Source organism: Podarcis liolepis (genome assembly GCF_965112155.1).
Source record: "Podarcis liolepis genome assembly, chromosome: 7".
Lineage (NCBI taxonomy): Eukaryota > Metazoa > Chordata > Lepidosauria > Squamata > Lacertidae > Podarcis > Podarcis liolepis.
In genome coordinates, this window is record NC_139561.1 from 4,109,101 (window position 1) to 4,128,220 (window position 19,120).

The following is a 19,120-nucleotide window of genomic DNA, read 5'->3' on the forward strand; positions in this document are numbered from 1 at the left end:
GTGTTGGGCATATGGCTTTTTTCACTTAATAGTATCTGTAGCACTAATTAAATTTCATCCAAACTATTTGAGTACTGTAGAGTAACAGCTTCGCTTTTTTAACATTAAATAAAACACCTTTTGCAATTACCTCAACCTTATTTTTGTTAGACTAAAAATGTGAAAAGGTGTCCTGATATGGATTAATCCCTTTTACAGCCACCTGGTTAAAAGAGTTCCCATTGCATATTACTTACAAAGTAGCTCATACATAAAAGCATTTAAAAAACCCCTGCTTTGCCATAATTGGTTGCTGTCATACATACACAGACACTCACACACTCCATATATATTGTGACACTCCATATATTTAATTAAAAAGGTAAAGGTAAAGGGACCCCTGACCATTAGGTCCAGTCTTGGCCGACTCTGGGGTTGCGGCGCTCATCTCGCTTTATTGGCCGAGGGAGCCGGCGTACAGCTTCCGGGTCATGTGGGCAGCAGGACTAAGCCACTTCTGGAGAACCAGAGCAGCGCACGGAAACGCCGTTTACCTTCCCACCGGAGCAGTACCTATTTATCTACTTGCACTTTGACGTGCTTTCGAACTGCTAGGTTGGCAGGAGCAGGGACCGAGCAACAGGAGCTCACCCCGTCACGGGGATTCGAACCGCCAACCTTCTGATCGGCAAGCCCTAGGTTCTGTGGTTTAGAATAGATCACAGTGCCACCCGCGTCTCTCATATATTTAATTACATATTGTTTATCAAGTACAAAATTGTTTTTATCCTGTTTGCAAACTTGATCTGTCTGAATGTGGGTCAGTGAGGACAAAACAGAGTCATAGGAAAGGCAGGGAAATGTCTCCACTAGCGATGGTGACCCTCCTTACATACTGTGCCATGCAGAAAACAGGGGGAGGTCAGATGGAGCCCTTCCTCCCATACAAACCTGAGCTAGAAAGAGGATAGCAAAAGGCTTTTGCTAAGGCCTGTGCTCTGATCCACTCACCCCTCCCGCTTCCATCTGCTCATGAAAAGTTGACCTGCCCTCAAACTTTTCAAAGAAGCACATGGGGACACTTTTGCATGCCAAATCTTAGTCACTGTCTAGAGGCCTTTCCTTGCTGCAAATCGCAGGAGGCTGTTCTCCCATTTTCAATGTGCTGCATTTGTTCTGTGCGGTTGCCTGTTTCTCACAGATTTAAACGCCATGGCACCGAGGACAGTTTGCTCTGCGCCTGTTAACTGGCCTACAGCAGGTTAAATTGAAAAACTGACAATCTACCTTGGCAGCAACTGCAGTGTGAAAAATGGCTGCGCACTGGAAGTATCTTAGTTCTCATGCGTTATCCCCTAGAGACAATGGCAACCTCTCTGGACTCTGAGAGCCAACTTCTCTTTGCCAATCTGGTGCCCTCCAGCCTACTGGGGAGTGGTAGTCCTAGACAGCTGGAGGGCATTCACATGGAGAAGGCTGCTGTAGAAGCCATCAACCCTCCAAGGCAAATAGGGGTGCTGTGCTGAGACACCAGGGACTGACCATGGTAAATGACTGGGGTACCTAAGATGGCGTGATTGACCCGGCTCCTACATGCTGGTGAAATTGAATGCCCTCCAGGATCTAACACAAAGGCCCATCTGTGCTGGGGAGTTTGCTTCCTCAATCGCCAAGATAACAACAACAGCAAGCAAAATCCAGTTAAAATGAGTTAAGACACACAAAAACACATATAGTCTTTGTTCTGCTGCCCAGTGCATTGTAGTCCTTTTGTGTCCCTTGATCATTTTTGTTTCCTGAAGTTAATGAAGTGAAGACTCAGAAGTGTCATTATTACAGACACACCCGTCTATTTATAGGGGCTGGAAAAACACAGGGAGGCAGAGGATGCCAGGAGTTCCTCAGGATGCTGTGGTATTGTCCTCTGAGAGCCAGTGTGGTGTAGTGGTTAAGAGCGGTAGTCACGTAATCTGGGAAACCGGGTTCGTGTCTCCGCTCCTCCACATGCAGCTGCTGGGTGACCTTGGGCCAGTCACACTTCTCTGAAGTCTCTCAGCCCCACTCACCTCACAGAGTGTTTGTTGTGGGGGAGGAAGGGAAAGGAGAATGCTAGCCGCTTTGAGACTCCTGAAGGGGAGTGAAAGGCGGGATATCAAATCCAAACTCTTCTTCTTCTTCTTCTTCTCTGGAGGAGTGTGAAGGGAATGCCAACTGGAGTATTAAAAGGAAACTGGGTGCATCACCTCCGCACTGGCAGGGCTGCCCAGATCCAGGGGAAGGTCCTCACGTGTACATTCTGGCCTGGAGGTGTTTCAAGAGCTTGGAGGGCACCAGAGTATTCTGTACCCTGCACAGAAAGGGGCAAACTGGACTCAACCCACCCTGAGGGTGTGTTTTAGGATGAGAAGAGAAAGGCTGGCCATGCTGCAGCCGGTGGCGACCTGTCCACTGAAGGGCCAATGCTTGTGGAAGTCAAATCTAGGAGAAGACACTCTAGAGAATGACCGCTCGGTTGTTGGCCCTTCTGGGACGCCATTGAGGGCCAAAGGCTGCACTCACATGAAAGTGGCAGGTAGATATCTGGTGGAAGGACCCTGAGTAAGAGGGAAGTGAAGAACTCCCAGGGTGAGGAGGTGGGCAAAGAAAGCCAGCTGGAGGGTCTGTCATTTTCTGTGAGGAGCCAGGATTCAAAGCCAGCTTTGAGAGAATATTCTGTATTCAAGAACTGGTGTGTTTTTTTTTTGTATTTTGCTGCTGACTTTCTCTTCCCTTATTTTTAATGCTGTTGCTCCTATGATAATCTGTATTTTATTTCATAATTCTGAGCTATATAATTGTATTTATATAATTGTTTTGATGTTAGTGTTGTATAGATATTATTATGTAGTGACATTTGTGCTGCATGTTGTAAATTGCCTTGTGGTCGGAGGCAAAGGGTGGTATATAAATTTAATAAATCATCATCATCATCTCTGGATGCACTGGTGATGATAGTCCTCAACTTAAGAGAACCCTTCGCCATTTGACAGCAGGAAACCCTGATTTTGAACTCCAGGGACAGCATCATTCATTCATTCAAAATATTTATAAGCAATATTTCAAAGCTCTTGCAAGTGGGTTCCATACAACCTCAGGTCAAAAATTAATAAATCAGCAATGATAAAACAAACAGATCTTATCCAGCCCAGAACAAAAAAAACCATAAAGAGATGCAGTGTGGTGTAGTGGTTAGAGTGTTGGACTAGGACCTGAGAGACCAAGGTTCAATGAAGCTCACTGGGCGACCTAACTCACAGGGTTGTTGTGAAGACAAAATGGGGGGGGGTATGTACTCTACCCTGTGCTCCTCAGGGAAAACTTGAGATATAAATGTAACAAAAACAAACAAACAAACAAACAAACAAACAAACAAACAAACAAAGCAGCAAAGAGCACTGGAAATATATATTTAAAAACCCTTCAATGTAGGGGTGGCTATAGATCCTTCTTTTAAAAGGACACTGTTAGAGGGGCTACCAGATAATAGTCCTCTGTGGGAAGATAAAGGGCGGCGCTGTGAGTTAAACCATAGAGCCTAGGGCTTGCCGATCAGAAGGTTGGCGGTTTGAATCCCCACAACGGGGTGAGCTCCCGTTGCTCGATCCCAGCTCCTGCCAACCTAGCAGTTCGAAAGCATGTCAAAGTGCAAGTAGATAAATAGGTACCACTCCGGCGGGAAGGTAAATGGTGTTTCCTTGCGCTGCTCTGGTTTGCCAGGCCACATGACCCGGAAGCTGTACGCCAGCTCCCTCGGCCACTAAAGCGAGATGAGCTCCTCAACCCCAGAGTCGTCTGCAACTGGACCTAATGGTCAGGGGTCCCTTTACCTTTATGAGAAGATAACCCTAAGAAGGGAGATGTTCAGAGGGTTGGGCCTCGAATTTGTCCACCCACAATTAACAGACATAAGAATGAAGAGGTATAGTAATTATTTCTAAATTCGCATATTTACATATAAATCTGCAAATGCTAATCTGTATCTTATTCTGTCCTCCCCCCACCCTGTAATATATACAAGGCCACCCAATTTCAAGGAAAAGCCAGTGCCAACAGTCAAGGTTTTCAGGTCTTTCCAAGAAAACAGCCCCTAGCCTGTTTCAAGTGGTGGCACCCACCTTTGGGGCAGTGAGGTGACTTGGAGGAGCTGGTGGGTGTTGCCAGCTGCTCTTTTGCTCTGGGGTGGGGAAGGGATTCCTCAAGGATCTGTGGGAACCCTCAGAGGTGCAAAACGGGGAAGCTGTGTGGGAAGTTGTTGCTTGCTCCGAGCAGATATTCCCATAGCGCCTGTTGTTGCATGCTGGAAAGCACCAGCCCCCAAGCTTCAGGATTTAACCCCTGAGAGGGATGCATGCTCTGCTTTGAGAACTTAAAAATAACAGTTGCAGCCTGTCCTTCAATCTCCGCTCACCCCACAGCTTTCTGCATGGAGGGAGAATGCATGGGGGAAAGTGCACTGCAAATCTAAAAGAGTTTCAAGCCAGTTTAATGATCACGATGCTCTCCAGAGAATCCTGGGAATTGTAGTGCAGGGATTTTTGGTAGGTTCTTTCACAGGACAGGACTACAAATCCCAGAGTTCTTCAGTTCGGTAGTAGTCACAGTTAAGCAGGTTTCCTGGATGGGGCTGACGGGAGGAAGAGTTCAGAAACATCTGGAGAGCACCAGGTTGCCGAAGACAGCCTTAAGCCACTACATGGCATCTTCTCTCTCCCACTAGGATCTTTCAGATTGAAAGGAAAAGAAATGTTTTTTATTAACACTTCAAGCTGCGTGAGCCCCCCACACTGGGTATTTCCTGTTGCTGCTTTGTGTATACGGAAGTTGCTTCCCCTGGCGCTTCACCAGATTCGCTTCTATTTGGGACAGGCATTGAATGGCTCGGATTGGAAGCTATTTAAAGTGACCATGTTTTCCTGAACTATGTGTTGCTATTTCTGCTGACCATTTTGCTTTCCACCCTGCAGCTCTGTGATAATATAGTGTTATAAGGATTCTAAGGTATCCAGTATAAAATAAATGTTCATAAATGCACAATATAAACACTCGTACATAAGTATATAAACCACATGTCTGAAATATTACGGGAGAGCAATCCTGAAACCATTTTGACTCTCCCAAAGTGACCTAAAATGTTCCTCTGCAGTAGGAGTAAATGGGGAAAGCTTTCCAATTGTCTTTTCACTTGCAAATCCCATTAATGATACTGCCTGGAATCTAGGGGGCTTACCTGCAAATCCAGAATGGCAAGTTTCTGTTAAGCTGAGCAGACTATCAAAAGGTATGAATTTGTAAATAAGAGATTCAGGAACTGAAGTATTTTCCATCTCAGAAGAATGGCCCAGCTACCCAGGATATGCATTCAGATACCATTATCAGGTATACTGTCAGACAGGAGAGAAGCAGCACTTTCAATTTTTTGTGGGAGACCACCTCCTTCTGTGATGTATGTATGCTTTTTGGGTGGTCTTGGTCTAAAGGGTGGGCAATTTCAAAAGTCTTTAAAGGTTCCTGCATGCTTTGCTCTTGGTCTCTCATGCCCCCTTGCAAGGAGGGGAGGGAACTCTGTTGCAACAGAAAAATAAAGATCTGCCTTGCTTTCTCTGGATCCTGGACTCCATCCATTCATCTCTGACTGATCATGGACTTAGGGGACTCAGTCGCTTGGGGAGTTTGGCAGCAAAAGTCAACCCCCTTATTTATCAGTAGGAATGCAGCCCAAATATATAAGGGAATCCTGAGGTCTAGAAACTTGATGCACTGCCTGTTAAAGGGAAAGGAAGGAAGCCAAGTGCTGAAAAGCTGTATCAGACACTCCACACAAGCTTCTCCACCCCTGATAATGAGCAGTGCTGATTATAGAGATAATTAGCACTTGGGTCTCAAGCTGCTGACATGCAAGGCTCCTTGAGAACAATTTGGATTCTGAGATTGTCCAAGGCTTGGAGGCTCCTTGAATGTGATGCTCGTAGTTAATGCTATAAATAACTCATCTTGACCATGGAAACATTCTGTTCTTTAAAAAAATGTGTATATATAATTATTATTTTTGCAAGCATTCTTCTCGGCTCTCTTCCCATGTTACATTGCAGAGCTGTGTTATCAGCAAACTGAAATGTGTGTGCTTATCTTTAAATAAACAGAAAGGTCTCCAGAAAGTATCTGAGGGGTGTCAATGAAGGAATCAGGTTATGGCCAATTGCTGACTTCAAGCAAGGTCATGTACCGGTCATCACACGTCACACTGTGGTCAACATCATCCACAGGAGCTCTTTCAGCAGCTTGATGACAGGCAGAAATAAAAGCATAGGCGCCGACTCCATGGGGCTTGAGGGGGCCCGAGCCCCCTCAAAAATTCGTTTGGGGGGGCTCCGCCCCCCCAATAATCTCGGGCGCCCCTCCAGCAGAGCGCCATCGCCGCCCCTCCCCCAGCCCAAAATGCACAGGGAGGGTCGGGCTGCATGCCTCCTGCCCTCCCTCCCAAAAGCTCCACCCAATTTCCTTCGGAGCTGATTAATAGGCGCAGCACGCTCTCCCCTATTCACTCACGAGGAGGCGGCGCCACTTTATTTGCATATTCATGAGCTTATTTATTATTCATGAGCTTTCCCGGGGCCCCCCCAATATTTTTTATAAGTCCGCGTCCCTGAATAAAAGAAATGACACTTTCCTCAACACTGTTAGGGAGAGTTGCACCTGTTGGATTTCTGCCAGTCACCAGACTGAAATCAGCACCGGCCTGCAGCCACAAGTTCTGTTGGCCTGTCCTAAAGGGACAGATGTCTCCCCAGGAGAGACAGCAAAACAAATAAAGATGGTGCAATCCCATTTAGCAGGCATAGCTGTTCTACCACCGTATCTTGGTTTTCAATCCACTAGCTGTCATGATTTCCCCCAAGGAACTGGGGATTATAATTTGGTGTGGATTCAGAAACTCCAGTTAGCAATCCTTTGCAACCTCTTAACAAACCCAACCCGAGACCAAGGGTGCTCCCTGGTGACCTGTTTATTGAGCATTCATTCCAGTTTGCTTACAGAGAGTTGTGTCAAAGTGAGAGTTATAGAATCATAGAATCATAGAATCATAGAATCAGAGTTGGAAGAGACCACAAGGGCCATCGAGCCCAACCCCCTGCCAAGCAGGAAACACCATCAGCGCACTCCTGACATATGGTTGTCAAGCCTCTGCTTAAAGACCTCCAAAGCAGGAGACTCCACCACACTCCTTGGCAGCAAATTCCACTGTCAAACAGCTCTTACTGTCAGGAAGTTCTTCCTAATGTTTAGGTGGAATCTTCTTTCTTGTAGTTTGGATCCATTGCTCTGTGTCCGCTTCTCTGGAGCAGCAGAAAACAACCTTTCTCCCTCCTCTATGTGACATCCTTTTATATATTTGAACATGGCTATCATATCACCCCTTAACCTCCTCTTCTCCAGGCTAAACATGCCCAGCTCCCTTAGCCGTTCCTCATAAGGCATCGTTTCCAGGCCTTTGACCATTTTGGTTGCCCTCCTCTGGACATGTTCCAGTTTGTCAGTGTCCTTCTTGAACTGTGGTGCCCAGAACTGGACACAGTACTCCAGGTGAGGTCTGACCAGAGCAGAATACAGTGGCACTATTACTTCCCTTGATCTAGATGCTATACTCCTATTGACGCAGCCCAGAATTGCATTGGCTTTTTTAGCTGCTGCGTCACACTGTTGGCTCATGTCAAGTTTGTGGTCAACCAAGACTCCTAGATCCTTTTATCCCACACTTTCCAGTGCATTTCCCCATCATTTTCTGTCTTGCAAAAAGTCTGATCTTTTTTGGGGAAAGCGGGTTTGTTGTGCAAGAACTCCCAGTCAGCTTTACTTGCGCAACCTGAATTTGCACCCTCAGGTGCCTGCAGCTTTGTCCTCTCTCTGCCCCTTTGAACTATTTTCTAAGAACACTCATGGAGTTCTAGTTCCCACTTCCTTCATAGTAGCCCTGCTTAGTCAGAAAGGCAGCCACCCACAACCTGACCCGCTCCAGGCACTCAGAAACATCCAGCCAGGCTGGCTGGGTCGGGCAGGAATTGTGGTCCAAACCACCTGGAGAACACCAGGTTGGCAAAAATTGTGGTGCGTAAATGCAAAGTATTATTATTTAGAAGTAGCCTAGCAAATTCTGTACCTCCCTTCTCAGACTTGCTACCCAGAATCCTTAAATCCTGCACTGTCCACCCTTGTTGTCAACTGCAATTCCCATTCAGAGAAAATAAACTCTTAATTCGTGCAAGAAAATTTGAAAGATAATTTTAAAAAATATTTCCTTCATATTATCTCCTCTTTAGAGGGCACAAAGCGTTATACCTCATATTAAACCAAACAGCTGAGCCACTCACGGCCGCACAGAGACATATATCATCACCTTCCCATAATGAGACTCAACACTTACTTATTACAAAATATCTTTTATTGTTAAAATAGCTTGTAGGACTCCCCCCTCCCCGTTTTCTTTTTGCTAAACATCATTCTGTACATACAAGGGGGTGGGAGAAAATTCACATTCACGGAGTACATACGAGGGCTTAGAGAACCCCACCGTTACACATTCTCCAGCACACAGGTGAAGACGGAGGCAAAAGCTGGTGCAGTGATTTGAGTCTCCTCTTATTTTCAGTGATCTGACTTTTGGTTGGTGATCTGGCCAGATGATCTGAACGGCAGCATAGTTTTTCCAGGTGTGTTTAGTTCAGAGACCAAATGTCCCCTCTGATCAACAAAGGGGTATGACTGTGGGTATGTTCACACCGCAGCTTACTCTGCATCCTGTGCCCTCCCACTTTTTGAAGCCACATATTGCAATATCAGCCACAATCTATATCAATCCCATAGTTTCTTGACAAGTACCGCTGCTTGATGCATTCCCCCCTCAAACCAGCTTCAATCCAACTAGAAAAATTGAGCCCCCTTCACTTCCTCCTTAAGGATAGTGTGTACATTTGAGACATCCATTGTGCATGCTCAGATGAGTGCATGTGTGCAGACAACAGCTTCATGGATAGGATTTTCTGTGGGCCTGGGGGGTACCAGAAAGGTCATGCACATCAGGTGAAGACACCCCTGCCCCCTCTCCAAGGTGAGCCACACTGTGCAAATGCAGCCTTGAATGCAGTGGCAGAGGAACGAAGTCGTTGCATTTTAAGCTTGTGGTGCAGATACACTAAGTACAGGCTGGCCATTACCCATGAGAACAGCCCTTGCCAACCTGGCACCATCCAGATGCTTTGGACCACAACTCCCATAATCCCCAGCCAGCATGGCTATGCTCCCATCAACTCCAGCATCATGTAGCTTTACTGGCTGGACCTGAAGGGAGTTGTAGTCCTTAACCTCTGAAAAGGTACCAGATTGGAAAAGCATTGGGGGTTGGCCAGGCGACAACCAAAAGATTACACTGTGATCTTTAACCAAGTATATGCAGCAGAGAGATGGCTGCCACTTCACTGCTTCCTCATTCTCACCAAAGTCCCGTCACTCCCCCTCCTTTCTGAAACTCCTTGGGATCTACTGCCACTCAACACAGGTCAGCCTTTGCCAGTCCCATGGCAGTTGCAGTCCAGCTACACCTGCAGGGCACCAGGTTGGCAAAGGCGGATATGGACAGTAGTAAGCCAGATGGGGACGCGGGTGGCGCTGTGGGTAAAACTTCAGCGCCTAGGACTTGCCGATTGTCAGGTCGGTGGTTCGAATCCCCGCGGCGGGGTGCGCTCCCGCCGTTCGGTCCCAGCGCCTGCCAACCTAGCAGTTAGAAAGCACCCCCGGGTGCAAGTAGATAAATAGGGACCGCTTACCAGCGGGAAGGTAAACGGCATTCCGTGTGCTGCGCTGGCTCACCAGGTGCAGCTTGTCACGCTGGCCACATGACCCGGAAGTGTCTGCGGACAGCGCTGGCTCCCGGCCTATAGAGTGAGATGAGCGCACAACCCTAGAGTCTGGCAAGACTGGCCCCTACGGGCAGGGGTACCTTTAAGCCAGATGGACCAACAGGCTGCCTCCACAGAAAAACAGCTTCCCATGTCTGCTAAAAGCAAGAGAGAGGTTTTTTTTGCCCCTCCTACCATAGTAGGTAAGGTTGCTAAGTGACAACCTAGACAGTGTGCATTTACTTTTTAATGCACAAATAAAGCAGGAGGCAGAGTAGCTCATTACACTCACTATCTTTTTCTGTCTTTCAGCCCCACCTGCATACACCTTGTTAAAAGGTAGATGTGATCTCCAGGCAACCTCCATTTCCATTGCAGGTGCCACATGACCTGCACAACACTGGCCATTAAAAAATAAATGCTAAAACCTCTTGAATTCTATGTATAGAGTAAAGCATGCAAAATTAATAGAATCAAGGCAAATACCCACAAATTCCCTAAAATTCAGCCTTGGCCGCTCATTAGTAAATCGTTTTCCTAAAGGATGCTGGCTGCTGAAGTCCTGTTGCCAGAGACGACACTCCCTCTTTCCTCTCTCATTTCCTCTCACTCTTCTACATCCGAAGTCTTCAGCACTGCTTGAAATGCAGAAATTAGCAGGCTCTAGGCCCTAAAAAACAACACCTGCAAATTCTTGCATCTCAAGCCACTGTTTATGGCACAGCTACAGATGTCACTTGAGAAGTTGGCAACCTCATCCCATTAGCAAGGAGCAAGAGCGAGGCACTTCCAGAGCAAATCTTTCCACCTAATTCCAAGCAAAGTTTGCAGAAAATAAGCAAACCTGCCTTGTTTACTCTGAGCAGAGAATTTTGAGGCTTCTTTGGTTCAGAATGTGTCTTGGCACATAGCATGAACTGCCATGATGATACAGCTTGACACTTGGCATGGGGAAAAACACTTCTGCCACAGTCACTCATTATTATACAAGGAATGTTGCTCTGTAAAGTGCATTGAACTCTGCAGATTTGGAAAGGGACAGCGCTGCAGTCACTATGGTCTGCTCTGAAAGCCATTATTTGTACGGAACACTTCTGATTTTGCTACAAGTATGATGGAGGACGCAGAACGGAAATGAATTCCCTGCTGTTTATAGCAATACAATCTTATATCACCATCTTGCTTAGTAGATGAGGGCAGGAAACGAGAAATAAACAGATACGCCAAGCTGCTCTGTATGCCCAATGAATGTGCTCTCTCCTAACAGCAGATCTCGTCCTCAGCACAGTTAACTGGCTGTGTCACACTTTAAGAGCAAGCGCAAACAGCCTCCTTTGTTAGGGTTTGCCAAGCGTTGTCCACTGGGCCAAACTGGACCTACTAAGGCAAGGATGGAGCACTGTAGGACTCCATCTCCCATCAACCCCAGCCGGCACAACCAATGGCCAGGGACGATGGGAACAATAGTCGAAGGACAGTTGGAGAGCTGCAGGTTCTCCAGTCCCTGTGGCAAAAGGCAGCTTGCTGGCTCACAGGTTGCCAGCCTAGATGGATGCTGGTGAAGAACACTCATCCTGAGCAGCACCCATCCTCTGCAAGGGATAAGCTCCTCTCTTTCACTGGTCTTGCCCAAAATGCTGTTGCCCAAAAGAACCACTTGGCTCTCTGGTGCTGTTGGGCAGAGTTCCCTGTGAAGAAGAACTGGTTGCTAAGGCACTCAGGGAACTGTAGCTCTGGGAGAGGAATAGGAGTTACCTTGCGACTCTCTGCATCCTTAACAAACTACAGGTCTCAGAATTGCTTGGAAGGAGTCGTGACTGTTTAAAGTGGCAGGTAAAGATAAAGCAGAGACATCACCTTGCCAACAAAGGTCCGTATAGTTAAAGCTCTGGTTTTCCCAGTAGTGATGTATGGAAGTGAGAGCTGGACCATAAAGAAGGCTGATCGCCGAAGAATGGATGCTTTTGAATTCTGGTGCTGGAGGAGACTCTTGAGAGTCCCATGGACTGCAAGAAGATCAAACCTCTCCATTCTTAAGGAAATCGGCCCTGAGTGCTCACTGGAAGAACAGATCGTGAAGCTGAGGCTCCAGTACTTTGGCCACCTCAGGAGAAGAGAAGACTCCCTGGAAAAGACCCTGATGTTGGGAAAGATGGAGGGCACAAGGAGAAGGGGACGACAGAGGATGAGATGGTTGGATAGTGTTCTCGAAGCTACCAGCATGAGTTTGACCAAACTGCGGGAGGCAGTGGAAGACAGGAGTGCCTGGTGTGCTCTGGTCCATGGGATCACGAAGCGCCGGACACCACTAAACGACTAAACAACAACAACAAAAGATAAAGGACCCTGGACAGTTAAGTCCAGTTGAAATTGACTATGAGATGTGGCGCTCATCTCCGATTTCAGGCCGAAGGAGCTGGCATTTGCCTGCAGACAGCTTTTTGGGTCATGTGTCCAGCATGACTAAACTCCTTCTGGTGCGATGGGACACTGTGGTGTGTGCCAGAACGCACAGAAACACCATTTACAGCAGTACCTATTTATCTACTTGCACTGGTATGCTGTTGAACTGCTAGGTTGGCAGGAGCTGGGACAGAGAAATGGGAGCTCACTCCATTGCGGGGATTTGAACTGCTGACCTTCCAATCGGCAAGCCCAAGAGGCTCAGTGGTTTAGACCACAGTGCTAGTGTCTCAATCAAGGGAAGTAATAGTACCACTCTATTCTGTCTTGGTCAGACCACAATTGTGCCCAGTTCTGGGCACCACAATTGAAGATGGATATTGACAAGCTGGAATGTATGCAGGGGAGGGCAACCAAGATGATAAAGTGTCTGGAAACCAAACCTTATTAGAAACGGTTGAGGGTGCTGGGTATGTTTAGCCTGGAAAGGAGACTGAGAGGAGATATGATAGCCATCTTCAAATATACAAAGGGCTGTCAAATATATAAAGGGAGGTCCAGCTCCAAGGGCCTTCTGGCGGTTCCCTCACTGCGAGAAACGAAGTTACGGGCCACCAGGCAGAGGGCCTTCTCGGTGGTGGCACCAGCCCTGCGGAACACCCTCCCATCAGATGTCAAGGAAGTAAACAACTATCTGACTTTTAGAAGACATCTGAGGTAACCTGTTTCGGGAAGTTTTTAATGTTTGATATTTTATTGTATTTTTAATATTTTATTGGAAGCCACCCAGAGTGGCTGGAGAAACCCAGCCAGATGGGCAGGGTATAAATTATTATTATTATTATTATTATTATTATTATTATTATTATTATTATGTCACATAGAGGATGGAGGAAGCTTGTTTTCTCCTGCTCTGGAGGGTAGAAGATGAACCAATGGATTCAAGTTACAAGAAGGGAGATTCCGCCTAAACACCAGTGAGAGATGGTCAGTGGTGGATTCTCTTTCTTTGGAGGATTTTAGACTGTATTGAAACAGTTTTGTCTTGTATTTCAGGTCTTCCAAGTTAGGAATCCTCTCCAAATGCCTGTGTTTTGAAAGGGTGTGTGAAAGGTCTTCTAGTTAAGCTCTGGGTAGCCAAAGCACAGACAGATTCACACATTCATGTATATGTGTGCGTGTGTGACAAATTCCAGAGAGGCTGTCCGGTTAGGCTGCAATAGATTGTAATGGATTGCCAGAAGTCACTTCAGCGCCAGATTGGGGGGGGGGGGGATTGTCCACCAACTGCCCTGCCCCACCCTATATTTTGCCAGAACAAAGGTGGCAACCCAACCCTAACCAGAGGCCTGTGAGAAGCCTGCAACCCAGGCACAATAGCAGCCCTCCCTTCACTTGTGATTCCCATCAACTGAAATTCAGAGAAGCCTACTGTACTGCCTCCAACAGTGGAGATGTGTGTAGCTTTGAGGAATAATAATGTCACTTTTTCACGGATGTTGCAACTGCTAGATGACTAAAGATAGCACAGACCTGCTTATACAGTGGTACCTCTGTTTTCGATCGCGCCTCGGAAGCCAAACATGAAACACAGCTTCCGTTTTGAATTTTCCGCTTTGAATTTTTCATTTTGAGGCTTCCGCTTTCAGTTTTTGGTTTTCGAACTTAAACCGTCTTCCAGAATGGATTACATTCGAAAACGAGGTACCACTGTACTTAACGGTTTGTGGTTAGGGTGCTCATAGATAGGACAGCTTGCAGCTGGATTACAGTTTATTTGTACGCTTCGGCAGATATAGAACTCGTTAGTGGTCCGTTAGTGGCTTTATCGTTTGAGTCAATGTGTAAAAACATAGAGACATGGACCAAATAAGGAGAAAGATAAACGGGTGATGGCTATCGAATTCAGAGTAATGGGAGATATCAACAAGGGCGGGGATTTTAGTAGTCTAATTAGGCCATGGGTAGGCAAACTAAGGCCCGGGGGCCAGATCCAGCCCAATCACCTTCTAAATCTGGCCCACAGGTGGTCCAGGAATCAGCATGTTTTTACATGAGTAGATTGTGTGCTTTTATTTAAAATGCATCTCTGGGTTATTTGTGAGGCATAGGAATTCGTTCATTATTTATTTTTTCAAAATATAGTCCGGCCCCCACAAGGTCTGAGGGACAGTGGACCGGCCCCCTGCTGAAAAAGTTTGCTGACCCCTGAATTAGGAGGTCGTGATAGACTGTAAACCTTGCACATACCCGGCCAATGGGGAAACAAGGGAGGGAAGCTGTGCTTCCGGATATAAGCTTGTGTTTTGCCAATTTTGGAGTGTGCCTGCTGGACACCTGCTCCTGCAAGAACATTTTATAATCAATAAACTTTTTGCTGCTTCACCAACTTCATTCAGAATTTATTTTGTGGGTCTCAGGACCCACTTCTAACAGTAGCCAACTCTGCTGGGCCTTGATTAAAAAAAATAGCTAGCAGGATTTTTTACAATCACTTTTTTATCACCTTCTGACTGAGGAAGCCTCAGTAAGCCAGTTGATCATATGGGGCAGAATCTCAAAAGTCCCAATTTAGAATATAGACATCACTTTATCCATTTCATGTTTGCCTCCCACACAGAATTCAGAAAATTATTCTGAGATGTATATCAGAGATGTAAAATGCATTTTGAAAAAAATAATAATGTTGCATTTATTTTTGGGGTGAAGGGAGAGGAGATTTGGGACAGATCCATATACAAATCTTGCTTTTAGGACTCAGAAAAAAGATCAATAGGACCCATGTGGAACATAACCATGCAGATAGAAATGAGGCACATATTTTAGAAAGAAACGGTTAGCAAATTTATATATTCAGCTGTGAGAGAAGTATTTCAGGAAATTGGTTTCCTCATTTTTTTCTTTAATGACCCATAGAAAGAACAAAACTATGAGAGAGAAGCTAGGCTTCATCAGCAGAGCTTTCCAGTTTCGTTATGCTCAGTCTTCCCCAACCTGGTGCCCCCTGCCCCACACCAGAAGTCTTGAACTACAACTGCCATCAGCTGTGCTGTCAAAAACAAACAAACTAGAAATGCTCTAGGTTGTGGAAGGCTAGTTTAGACTAATGAAAATGGTCAAAAGTACAAATCTCTAGAATTCAGGTTGCAAAATATTGGCATTGTGACTTCATTCAGTCACCACCACCCCCAAACTCTGAAGGAGAAACTTTTTGGCTGACCTGTTGTGATGGGGGGGGGGGATTCTGTTTGCTATATATCTGTTAAAGACAAAGGAACCTTGTCAAAAAGGTTGGCAAACCTACATTTGCATCAGGAGGACCTCCACCCTTTTATGTTTTTACTGACCTTTTGTCCTGTACCTCAGGACAAAAATGAAGCAGGCAAAGCTTTCTCCTCCACTCTCTCCAGCTGAGGGAAAGCTTTTGTCTGCTTCGCTTTTCCACATCAAGTTGCCCTTATAGGCACAGGAGCAAAACCATTAGAAAGTTGACAACGCTGTTAAGGGGAAAGAGGGCTCCCCCCCCTACTCTGCAGGGCTATTCTGTGTCGGTCCAGTTTGGGAAAGGGGCACCTGTTGAACTTCTTTCCCTCATGGAACTGGCTGGCGAAAGAGGAAAGTCTCCAGGGAAAGAGAGTTTCTAATTCAAAATGGTTGATAGCTAGTAGGAATGAGATAGGACACTCATTTTGAAAAAACAGCAGCAACAACCTGTTCATGGTTAACTGAAAGCTAGAAATTAGGGCTATCAGCTGATGAAATAAATATTCCAGTACAATTGCAAGTATTACTCAGAAGTAAATTTCATTGGTTTCAATGGGTTCAGGCCAGGCACTTTGCTGCATGGGGAACAGCAGAAAATTTACCCCACCCCACTGGAATGTTGGCGCATGAGGTAGAAAATGCTACAAGCCCCTCTTCCTCTCCCTGAAATATAGTTACAATTATAATAAATTAATTAGCTAACAATTTGCTGCCTTTTCGTGACACCCCAAATCTTGCTGCCTCAAGTGGCTGCTTCACTCCGCCTAATGGTAGGGCCAGCCTGGAGTGGAATATATTCCCTGGAAAGTGTGCTTATGCTTTCAACCATGCTTGACTGTCATGGGCCAGGAGTTGGCTTCACCTGCTGAGCAGCAGCCTGAAGGAGCAGAAGGTGAAGTGACTCCTCCTGCTGCTGATCAGCCTTCTTGCTCCTGAGGAGAACCAGCAGGCTCCAGCTTTCTTAAGCAGGACCTCCAGCCTCAGCCAGTTGCTGGGAACATCATTTGTTGTTCCTGGCCAGACTGGGCTGCTTCTTGCTTCTCGTGACTTCAGAACCTCAGCTTTCTTGACCCCTGGATCGTCTGACTATGTGAACTGAGATACTCCAGACCTTTGGACTAGACCGGACCTTGCATATGGACTCTGCCTTCAGACAAGTCCCCCCGGGCTTGGCTGGCTTCTTCCTCCACTGAGCTCTGCCGTGGCTGGCAGCACAGGACTACGACCTTGATTAATCAACCAAAAGCACTTGAGGACAGGCAAGATTGAGACTGACCATGAGGCAGAGTTAGGAAACTGTCCCAGGTGGCAGATACTGGGGGGCAGTGGGGCAGCCTCATGGCTGTTCCTCCTGAGCCCCCTTTTGAGACAAGAGCTGCGTGAGCCACACAACCGGCTATAGTCTTGTCAATATTCAAGTAAGATTCAGCTACCAGTCCTGTTTGGCTTCTGCATGTGGAAGTGCGGGGAGGACCCCATCTTCTCCTTTGTCTCAGGCAGCAAAATGTCTTGGGGTAAACCCTGAGGAGAGGCATTCTGTCCTCCAGAGTAGAAGAGGGAAAAAGAGAATGAAATTTCATCCTCATTTTTTCAAATGTGTATATTTGAGGTGGGTAAAACCTCAGTGCCTAGGACTTGCCAATCGTATGGTCGGCGGTTCGAATCCCCGTGGCGGGGTGAGCTCCCGTCGTTCGGTCCCAGCTCCTGCCCACCTAGCAGTTCGAAAGCACCCTTAAGTGCAAGTAGATAAATAGGTACCGCTTTATAGCGGGAAGGTAAACGGCGTTTCCGTGTGCTGCGCTGGTGCCGGCTCGCCAGAGCAGCTTCGTCACGCTGGCCACGTGACCCGGAAGTGTCTCTGGACAGCGCTGGCCCCCGGCCTCTTGAGTGAGATGAGTGTGCAACCCTAGAGTCGGACACGACTGGCCCGTATGGGCAGGGGTACCTTTACCTTTACTTTATATTATACACAGACACACACATCTCGTTGCAATCATCATTTTGTTCCCCAAGTGATCTCGGCACTTTTTAAAGACAGATTGTGGCATCTAATAAATTAATCAGACTGATTAATTACAACATTTTGATTGATTAAAAAGAGTCCCCCATGTAACTGATCAGCAGATTTAACATTTTAAACATTATTTAAATGTAAGAACTTAAAAATACTGCAGGTGTCAAGCACCATTTCAGAATGTAACACTAATTTTCCAAAAGGGATCCAGGGGGAATCTGGGTAATTAACATCTGTTTCAGGAAAACTGGGGGAGAGCATTACTAGAGATAGAATTGGCAAGTATATAGGAGAGTTAAGTCTTGCTGAAGCAAAACCAGCACGATTTCTGCAATAGTCTCACTAACCTTTCAGAGTTCTTTGAGTGTCAGTAAGCTTAGAGGGCGAGGTGCTTGAGCCATCAACACTGTGTAGTTTTGCTAAAGATTTTTGTGAAGTCTGTCACCAAAGATTCCTTAGCAAGCTTAGCAATAGTAGAAGAGGAGGAGAGGACCTCTTCTGGATCAGAACAAAACAGGAATACAGGGACTGTTCTCCCTATGGAGTGATATAGAAAGGAGAGCCCCAAGGGCTGGAACCGGGACTTGTGCTTCTTAAGTTGTTCATAAACCATCCAGAATTAAGGGTGATCAGTGAGGTAGAAAAGTTTGCTGATAACTAATTGCTCAGCACAGGTAAAACATAAAAAGCAAAATGGCAAATGCACTTCAAAGTAGGCCAGCGTGAAGTGATGCTTGGCAGGACAAAAAAACATTGTTTCACATATATGCTTTTTAACTGGTATCAACTTCCCAGGACTAGACCCAGGGCATAGAGGGCAGCCTTAAAAGAGGATTAGATAAATTCATGAGAATAAGGCTATATTCTGCCTCCACTATCAGAGGTAAGATGCTTCTGAATAAAACTTAAAGCTGAGACTCACAAGTGTGGAGAGGGATCTCACACTCTTGTTCTGCTTGCAGGCTTCCCATAGGCATCTGGCCAGCTACTGTGAAAATGGAATCCTGGGCTAGATAGGCTCTTGGCTGTGTGGGAGAAGAGGGAGAAGGCCTTCTTTATGAGGGAGTCTGCTGTTATCCACACATGCATCCACTAACCAAAGCTGATGAACCTGTGGCCATCCTGAGTTTGTTGGCCTCCAGTTCCCAGGAGCCTGGATAATGGAGAGCCAACAAACTCTGAAAGACAACACGTTTTCCAAAACCCTGCTCCAAACTCAAAGAAAATATATTCTTTTCCAAAAAAAAAGCACTTTGTTCTTTTCTCATACAGATAGCAGCTTTTGTTAAGCGATCAACTAAAACTCATAAGTTAATCAACGATGGTTTCTTTAACTGGGGAGCAGTAGTCAGTCAAAGGCTTCCATTCAATGCTGCAGTCCTTGGGGATGTAGGTCTGCATCCAACTAACTTCTACTCAGTGTAGACCCATTGAAATTAATGGACCTAAGTTAGACATGTCAATTAATTTCAATAGGACTACTACAAACCCATACCAACAAAGCTGGACTTTGTGCTGCAGTGGGAACCCT

The 19,120-nt window shown here is 46.2% G+C and overlaps 2 long non-coding RNA genes across 2 annotated transcripts in view; one reads left to right on the top strand and one right to left on the bottom strand.

Moving 5' to 3' along the window:
* Positions 1–19,120, bottom strand: part of LOC310712019 — a 30,775-nt gene that overhangs the window by 7,562 nt on the left and 4,093 nt on the right. The window lies entirely within an intron of this gene.
* Positions 8,354–18,818, top strand: LOC310711999. Its single transcript, XR_014528712.1, has 3 exons — positions 8,354–9,672; positions 10,033–17,188; positions 17,549–18,818. It is a non-coding gene; the product is annotated as an uncharacterized lncRNA (long non-coding RNA).